Source organism: Lycium ferocissimum, chromosome 7 (assembly GCF_029784015.1).
Source record: "Lycium ferocissimum isolate CSIRO_LF1 chromosome 7, AGI_CSIRO_Lferr_CH_V1, whole genome shotgun sequence".
Taxonomy (NCBI): domain Eukaryota; kingdom Viridiplantae; phylum Streptophyta; class Magnoliopsida; order Solanales; family Solanaceae; genus Lycium; species Lycium ferocissimum.
In genome coordinates, this window is record NC_081348.1 from 51,850,334 (window position 1) to 51,860,409 (window position 10,076).

Below are 10,076 nucleotides of genomic sequence, written 5' to 3' on the forward strand. Positions count from 1 at the left end.
CGGTGAGGTATATTTGATAGAATAAATGGGTTTTCCCTTTTTGCTGGGGGTTTGTTCCGCCTCATGTTTCATCATTTCTTTATTATATTAGTATTATTCATGCCTTACATACTCAGTACACTTTTCGTACTGATGTCCTTTTCCTTTTGGACGTTGTGTTCATGCCTAAAAGTAGACAGAGACTCGCGCACCCGCAGGAGTTCACCTTATCGCCGGATTCATACGAGCACTCCACTACTCCGGTGCTACTTATGATCATATTATTTTGTGTATATATTTGGGTATGACGGGGTCCTGTCCCGTCCTTATGTCAGAGTACTCTAGTAAAGGCTCGTAGATACGGATGCGTGGGTAGTTGATGTCTTATGGATACATCAATGTATATTCTTGTGTATCATTTTTGCAGCCATGAGGCCTTATGTATATTTATGTATTACCTTGGAGATTATATGTGTCCAGAATGAGTATGATGGTTAGCGTAATGAGTGGTGCTCGGTAGTCAGCTCCGGGTACCCGTCATGGCCCCTAGTCGGGTCATGACAAAATTGCAACATAGGTATATATAAAAAATTTCAATTTAGGGGGTGCCATGCCACCCCCACCCTAAAGAGTGGATCCACCCTAGCTAGTAACAACACCAAATCATCTCAAAACAAGTCGTGAATGAAATCCAATGTAATTATGTATAAATGCAATGCAATTCCATGCAACTGCTGTGTACAAATGTACTCTGAATGGAAATATTGACATCTCGGTAGCACAACCCAAGGTGACTCGGGAAGTCTAAGTGCTACTCATCCCGAATCTTTAACCAACAGACAGATGAGATCCGGCCCACGGGGGTTCTCACGGCACCACCCTGGGGAACTCGCGAAGTCCATGCACTCACTCAATCCACGATTCCGGTACTAACATCGAATATCGAACACTCACGTCACTCTCATTTAAAAAACAAGAGCTCTACGCTCATCATAGTGTTTCATCAAGTACCAACAATATATCAAAAAGATATCGCAGAGGCGTGTAACGATGTATCAACATCAATAATCAAAGTCAATATCACAAGTACCAATAATGGGTAAGCGAACAATATATCAGTGTCACAAGTACTAATATATGTACGCCAACAATATCATGACAGACTACACAAGTCATAAAGAACTCTATCCTTATATCAACATCAACCCATAAGGTACTACAATATCACAATCAAGATGGAAACACAGATTCTGATATCTACTGACAATACGTGGCATCAAGCCAACACAATAGGGCAATCAAGTCACAACACAACGGGATGGCTAGCCCCAATCACGCAACAGTGCCCAACCTAAGACAATAGCCAATCCAACTTCATACCCGAAGGTTTACATTCTTTCTCCGATAATATAATCTAAATATATGCTTCACTACACTAAGTCTTACCAAGGGTAAGCCATAACCTACCTAGATGGCCGAACAGCAACACCAATGGATCACTCTTTTGACTTGCCCTTCCGCTGAGCCTCAGGACCAAAGAAATCTAGGCATATTCGAAATCTAGATTAGAAACCATGAAGAACAATACTAATATTGCTATCATTCACTTTACGTAAAATCCAACCCTAGAATTTTGGGGAAACGAGAAATTCGGGAGTAAAATATTAAATTAAATACTAGGTGATCATAACCCAACAACTAGTTGCTAATTAAACTCATGGATTCATCTAATTTCAGATTTCAAGTAAAACCCCCAATTTTTGGTATAGACCCTAACTCCTTGATTCAAGAATTCAACTCTAATAATGGAAGATATATAATTAACAACCTCCATCAATTTCATTATTAATAAGCCTACATAGAACATTCATTAACTCCACTTTTATCTTCCATTACTAAGGAATTACTAAGGAAAGGGGAATCTATGATGATTAGGAACAAGGAATTAGTAAAGAGGATTAGGAGAACTTACCACTAAGAACCTTTACCAATAATCTCCAAGAACATATCCCAAGAGCCCCATTTTCATAAAGGCATTAAATGAGAGACTAATAGCTTTTAAAACTTCATTAAATGAACTCACTGCCCTTTCACCCGCTTTGGCGACGCTAAGGCCGCCCCAGCCGTGCCTTGACCGCTATAGCGGTCAAGCCCAAATGGCTAGGACCGCTCCAGCGGCAGGGTGACTGCTCTAGCGTTACCGCGGCCGCGGTGCTGGTGCCACCAAAGCGGGCACCAGACACCAGAATCCACCCAAGTTTTCACACTTCAATCCGATTTTTTGACTAATTCCCAAGGCCATCTACTCACATACCACATACATAGACGCACATAAAAATAGCCTACGAACGCGCTCGTGGCCTCAGAATTTCCAACGGAGGTCTCGTTGATTGAGTTAACCCCGATACCTTAATTCCAATTTTCCAACCCAGGTTCCAAAATGCATATAAGTGTATTGGGAACCAAACTAGATATACACACAGGTTCTAAATGACCATCCGGACCACTCAGAGTCAACGAATTCTCAAAAAAAGTCTATTTACCCAAAAGTCAACTTTGGGTCAACTCTTTTTCGCTTAAAGCTTATATTTCACAAAAAATTACCCGAATCAAGTCTAGACACCTCAGCAAATGTGCCAATGGTCCCCTGATGTGCCGTGAATTTTGGCACATTTTATGTCTTTTTCACAAGAAGTGTTGCTTGTTTTTAAGTGTTTTTACGTCGTTTCTTATGTTATTTTGGTGTTTTGTGGTTGGTTCGACTAAGGAACCGAAATGACAAGAAATGCCGAAAAACGGACAACTTGGACAAAAGGACGGTCCGTAACTCGAGTTACGGCATCGTAACGTGATCCATACCCCCCGAGAGGAAGATCCGGATACGTGCCGCTCGAAAAGGACTTCCGTCCGTAACTCATGTTAGCGGGTCGTAACGTGTATCGTAACTCGAAGGAAATTTCTAGTAAGAAGCTTAAGTATTGTCACATGTTACGCCAGATGACGGTCCGTAACGCAGGTTACGAGGCGTAATGTCATGGCGTAACGCATTGGCCACTGAACACTGAAGCCATGATCCGCTGGAAGACCTGTGTTACGGTCCATCACAAGAAGCTGTAAAGGTTGACCTATATCAAGCTGACAAAGGACGGAAATGAAGGACGGACCATAACCTATGTTACGGTCCGTAACGATGCCGCGGCGGTGTTTTCTCCCGTAACTTTGGCGCGATTTTGGCGCTATAAATACTTAAAGTTAGGTTTTTAACAATTATTCAAATCTTTTTGGAGCATTAACTTTAGTCTTGAATATTTGAAGTGGTTGGAGCATTTAAAGCACCAACTTCACTTCCATTCCATATTATATTAGCATCGTAAGTATATTATGTTAACTTTTAAGCTTTCTTTGTTCACCAAAATGATGAGTAGCTAATTTTAATTCTAAGGTTGTGGATCCCATGATGGGTATTATGTGAATGGGTTTCTACTATCGATATATGCATAATGGTTGTTAGTATTTATTCTATCTTTGTGCATTAGCGTCGGGTAATGATTGCAAGCATTAGCCTAAGCCATTATACTAATTTTTCTTTGAAAGAGAGTTAGAATTGGAAAGATTGAATAACAATGACTCGTGGCGTTAACCTCGTTTAATAGACTAACTTAGAATAAGAACAAGTCTAATTGGCATTATTGGTCGCTCTTCGAGTTTAACTCTTTCGCATTTGGAAAAATCATAAAGAGGAAATACGGCCTAACTGTTGTAAAATATTAGGAAGTCCTTAAGAGATCGAGTGCATACTCTTAGAATAACCATTAGAAGTATATCATATTGAAACCTGAATCATAATATCTAATCAAAGCTGGGAACACAACCTTAGTCTCTCTCTCTCGTATTAATTACAATTCAAGTCAACGTATTCATTTACTTTACACAACAAATATTTCAAACTATTCAAAATAGGATTAAAGCCTTTAAAGACTAGTATCGCATACAATTAGTACCCTTTTCTTTCCATATTCCCTGTGGGATTCGACCCCAACCTTGATTGGGTTATTATATTTGACAACAACCGCTTTACACCACTCATAGGTGTAATTTGATCGTATCATCCCCTCCAGTTAAAAGTGAACTAACCATGCTCGGAAGGAGGCGAAATGCCTAAAAGACTATAACGACCAAACGGGTTGTTACACCTTCTTAACCCCTCCACTTCTTTCGTCTGATTCTCTCGAAGAAGAGTCTGATGAGAGAAAGTATACATCTTCATCATTTCCTATGAGGAAGAAAGGATTTCTTTGGTCAAAGAAACCATATAAGGATGTAGATTTTATCAAAACTCTTCGTCTGCTAGTTTTCGGAGGGACGAGTATGGGGGATTTTGGAATTGGTTTAGAGGCACTTTGGATAGAGGAGATTGAGTACTCTGAGGATGATGGTTTGGAGACCATTTTGATTTGGTTTGAAAAGGGTTTGGTGATGCTTGTACTTGGTGAGAATACAGAGATATGAGTTGGTTCAGACAACCTTGTGTAAGACAAAGGAGGTAACGAGAGATTCTGACGGTCTGAAGATATTGGTGAGTGAGGAGAGAGAAAGACTAGAGGGATGTATTTTAGGTATCCGAGATGACATTTTAGATTGTGTAACAAGGGACAGATTGAAGCTTAATAAAGCGTCGATTGGAAGATTTAGGTTTGAATTTTGAATTAAAAGATGCTTGACCGACTTGGCACTTAAGCGATTCGGTAACATATATAAAGTACTGAAAGGACTACTAACTTAAGTCACAGAGAGACAGGATCTCTGGACAATTTTGATTGTGTCGAGCAACGAATTCTGAAAACTTGTTCATAAGTGTCCTGCACCTCCCATGTGTGTATACCTTTTCCGTTAGCGTATCCATTTCTGATTGATTCCTTCCTACAACATCTGACATCAAGGATGCGTCCTTTCCTTTTTACCACCAAGAGACACACATCCTGCTATGAGGGCTTTAAGGAGAGACTTCTTAATCTTAGTCATGCATTCGGGAGCTGTCACTAACTGTCAACCGTGTTCACTGCTCCTTCTCTCACTCAAGCCTGTAAGCAGAGTTAATGATTGGATTTAGGAACCCAAACCAGCTTGGGTCCCTTATAGTTATAAAAAGGATGGACCAATCTTCTTTTAGCCCATTCGGGCAGCAGGTTCTTTTTCTTCTTTTGAGATCTTTTTTTTTTCAGGACCTGCTCCTTTCACTCTAGTTCCTTTCTCGACAAATCTCATTCGTCTGAAAAAATTCAATCCTTTTTGTTTTGCAGGACTCTTGGAAATGGGCTGCTTGCCCATAATGTGTGTATAGCCGGCTTCCCGTTGTGGACATATGTCTGCTGTGAAGATTATAGGGCACTTCTCCTCCTCAAAACCAAGTCCTTTTCTGTCGTTTCTATTTCCCTTATTTCTAGAAGTGATTACGTCAGACGACCAGGTCCATTTGAGAGTTTTATCAAGATCGAACTTAACCCTTTCTAAATCTTCTTTTAGCTGCTCATTCTTTTCAATTTCACCAGTGAGCCTCCATCATGCTTTCTTCAACTCATCTTCAAGCTCCAAGGAGGTCTCACTTGTTCTCCTCCCTTTTTGAAGTAAATTTCCACATCATCTTTTCTCAATTGACTTTCCAAGAAGATGTTTTGTTGGTTTGTCTCATTTTTAGTTGCTTCATCTTTGATGGTCATCATTGATGTATCTCCTCTATCAACCTGTTCCTCAGATTCACTAGAGAAATCTCCCCATGCGGCCAAGGCTTGCTTCACCATTTCATCCGCAACTTTTTTTCTTCCAAATCTTTTGTTTGGAACCTGGTTCCTCCACCCAATTCTGTCATATTTATCCTGCTTGTTTTGAGGGCACTCTTTTACGAAGTGATCAGGTCTCCCACACTTGTGGCAGCAATAGTCATTTTCTTTGAAATTTCTGCTGGAGCTTCCCATTTTTGGGATTCCACCATTCCTTCGAATTAATTTTTTGAATCTCCATGTGAGATATGCCAACTCGAATTCAGTGTTGCTTGAGTCTTTTCTAGCAACTTTGAGAGCTAGACTCTTTCCCTTTTTTACCTCATCCTTTTCGCCAATCATGTGCTTTGAGCAGCCACTATCCATATACCTTCTATGACCAATTCCATTGACCTCATCCTTATCTTGTTCATATTTATCATCTACAGCTAACTTGGCCATGAGTGCAAGAATTTATTCATATTTATCGTGAGCTTGTTTGTGTGGAGGACTCTCTTTGCTAGGGCAACCTGATTTTCTACTGGTGTTTTCGAGTTTTTCAATCATCTTACGGAGTCTGTGAGTGAAGCATTCCATGTCAGGTTCATCATCGCTTGAAGCACACCATTTGTAATGCTTTTCACTCTCCCTGATCGTCTTGTACTTGATTGTCCTCCCTCTAAGTTTAGTGGAGCACATATTTGAACGCTTCTTTCTAGGTGTTAACCATTTAAAAAAAACCCGCTCTAATACCAATTATTACAGGCTGTGCGTCCATCAAATAATGTATGAGGGGCTGCAGTGCAGTAAGTAAACAAGACAAGATTTTATCGTGAAAAACTCCTTGTTTAAGGGATTAGACACCACAACCTACCCTGGTAGGATTTCAACTGCACTACACGAGTAACTTCAGGTTACAACTCTATGGTACTCTAGGAACTAACTCCCATAATCCCTCACCCTTACAATAATGCTTATGCAACCTAGGAACTAACCCTCGTAGTCCCTCCACCCTTGCAATACTCTGATTGCAAGCACCTCCACTTGACTAACTCAAGCCAAGGAAACTAATACACCTAGACTAACTCTAGCCTAGTGTACCACTCAAAAGCTTGTGGAAACATACTTCCAACAAGCACACTTTGAGAATTTAAGTCAGCTACAAACAGCTTCTAAATAAGAAGATTAGGTTTACAGTTTAAGCACAACTGAACAAAGACTTATAACAACCTAAAGAACATAGACAATATCTTGTGTCCGGATCACTGTGTTCTTCTTCGAGAAACCGTAGATGGGTTTGTTCTTGAGAGATCTTGAGAAACTTGCGTCAGCAGATTTTGCATAATTTGGGTTAGGTTTTCAATTCTACTTTATATGTTGCCATCATGTGGCATATATAGTGGGAGCATATGGGGTGAAAAGAGACCACTCTTCATTTTGACCTAAAGCATGGGCCAACTCACAACTATACTTGTGTGCAACAATGGGCTTTTTACACTGTTTTCTACTAACGGCCTACCTATATTCAAAGATGCACAAGTATAGCATATTACGTACATTGTTTAATGTGTCCATGTGTAATATCGAAATAGTTTGTCAATCATCAAAATACGAGTTCACTTGGAACTATCAAACCCATATCCTGAATCAGGCAATGAAGTCAATAAAGGTATAGCCGATGCACAAAAGTTGAATTTTCCTATACTACCCTAGGAAAAGCATGAACGACTCTGAGTCAGAGAGTTCCTGTACTCGAATCCGTTCATAAGATTCTGACCAATTCAAAAGCTCACTCTTTTATTTCTTACTACTTTGCTAACAAATCATGATAAAAGATTAGCATGTTCAAATCAACAGAGAGAGTACAACCCAAGTAGAAAGACAATGATTCAAGATTAGATTTTTAAGATTTCAGGTTTAGGAGTTCTTTAACAACGGTATAAGCTCATCTACTTCTGCTAAAATACAGCTACCTATATTCAGAAAGGTTTTAACAAGTAATTAAGTACCCTATAAAAGAAAAAGGATACATTGTTTAATAATTTCCTAGGTTTGATGTAATATATGAACAATAGATGCTAATAAAACAGTTTTTTATAAAGTTAAACTTTACCACCTTATTAATAAGAACAATGCAGCTAGAATCCAATATAGAAAGTTTCATGTCATTAGTATTAGGGATCACTTTTACGTGGGTGCATAAAAGCTACTAAGATCTTGTGGAATCTATTTGGATTTTGTGTTTTCAGAGTCGCCACCTAATTTAATAATGGAAATTAGAAACCCGGGTAAAAGGTTTATTCAAATAAAAGAAAAATCCTTTTCAAACCAGAGTTCGAGGTAAGGGTTCTGGTGATCCCCTAGGGAACCTTCGAGCATCAATGTGTGATTATTGTGATTATTTTCTTAAAAATTATTGGGAAAATTTCAAAAATATACAATTTGTTGACTTACATTGCAAAAAGAATATGCCAAAATATACATTGCAAAGCTCTGGCCCAAAAATAATTTTATACAATATTATACACTTATATACAAAAATCAAGTACATTTTTTAAAAGAGTTATTTGAAGTTGTATACATATTTATACACCTATATACATAAACATCCATATACCATCTATACACCCATATATACCATTATACAATATTATAAACTATTATACAAAAATGTAACTTCAACACTACCAACTTCCATATACACCCATATACGCCACCAAGCTCCATAGGCACCCATCTACACCTACGACTAGTCATCGCTGGAGATCACGCCGGAGCAACACCAACCACCATATTTATACAGATATATACTTAAACACCATATACATCCATATAACACCATATACAATATTATACACCCACTACCCCTGCCCTCCCCCCTCTCCCCTCTCCGATTTCTCCATCGCCAACCTCAACCACCTCCAACGACCTCTATCACCGTCACCTGCGCTCCACCACTGCCGGGAAAAACGAGTAAACATGTATAAATATATAAAAACAAAAGGGTACTCGCCGGTGTTCATGGAGGTCGCCAGAAAAACGCAAATGTGATCAGATCTGTAACAATACAATTAACATTTAAACAAAAACAAAAGGTCACCGGTGACAGCGTTAAAAAGAGAATCCGGTCAGATCTGCAACAATACACCGTGAATCCGGTCAGATCGTTGGGCGTTGTTTGGCCAGAGATGGCTTGCTTCGCTGGAGTTAGACCTGAAACACAAAGAGTACAAAAGAAACGTGACCGGTAAAATGGGGAAGAGAGAAGAGGAGCGAAGCAGTGAGGGAGGGGTCATGGTGGAGCAGTGACGGCGATGGAGGTGGGAGTGAGTACAGAGAGAGAAGGAGGATGAGGAGGGAGTGGGTCATTTTTTGTACGATTTAAAAAGGTGGGTTAATTTTGGTAGCATTAGTACCCTAATTAACATAGGGTGTATTTAACTCAAAAGTATTCCTTTCTTGCAAAAATTGTCGTGCTTATCATCAATCCCATTTTTTTGGGCAAAATATCCCTTTTGGAAAAAGGGGTTTGGTTTAAAAATGCTTATAAGAGTTCAACTTACTTTATCTCCGGACCAAAACACACTCGAGATTTCTCCCAAGTAGAATTGCTACTAATTTTGTCCTAACAACATGAGTTTAGTTCTTATAATTTTTTATTACTTATATATAGGGGGGAAATGGAGTATATCCCCCTTATGATAATAGTATAGGTATAGATAAAAGAGTTTAATATTTTTTCAGTTTTTAGTCCATTGACGCTCATATAATCAATTATATCCCCATACCAAAGCCAACTTATCTCAAATTCGGTCCAAGTGTATCTCCTCTTGTTTTTATGCATTAAGTCTTAGGCTTTTGGCCCAAAATGAAAAAAATCCTTAAGTCCAATTCAGTTTTTCAAAAATAACAAGTTTACACTTATAAAGAATCTGAGTTTTTGCACCAAATATTATTCTAAGTCCTTTTCAAAGCCAAAATATTTTGAGTCCAAATTGTCAAATCTGAGTAGAAAACAGTCCATTTTTCTGATTTTAAGGTGGGCTTGCGGCCCAAAATAATCCTTTTGTTTTTTCCAGATTTTGCCGAGGGCGTGAGGCCCCAATTACTTAAGTTTTTTATCAAAAGATCCTTTTAAACTAGCCACATTATCAATTCCAGTTTTACATTTGAAGGGATTTATAATTAACCAAGTTTTACCGATTTTATGCGTGTATCAAGAATTAACCGAGTTTGAAAATCATTTAAGGCGACTTCCTAACAACTATGCGTATTTCCTAAGTTCTAATTACGTAGGGGTTTCAATATTCATAAGTATATCTTTTACAAATGCATGCAAGT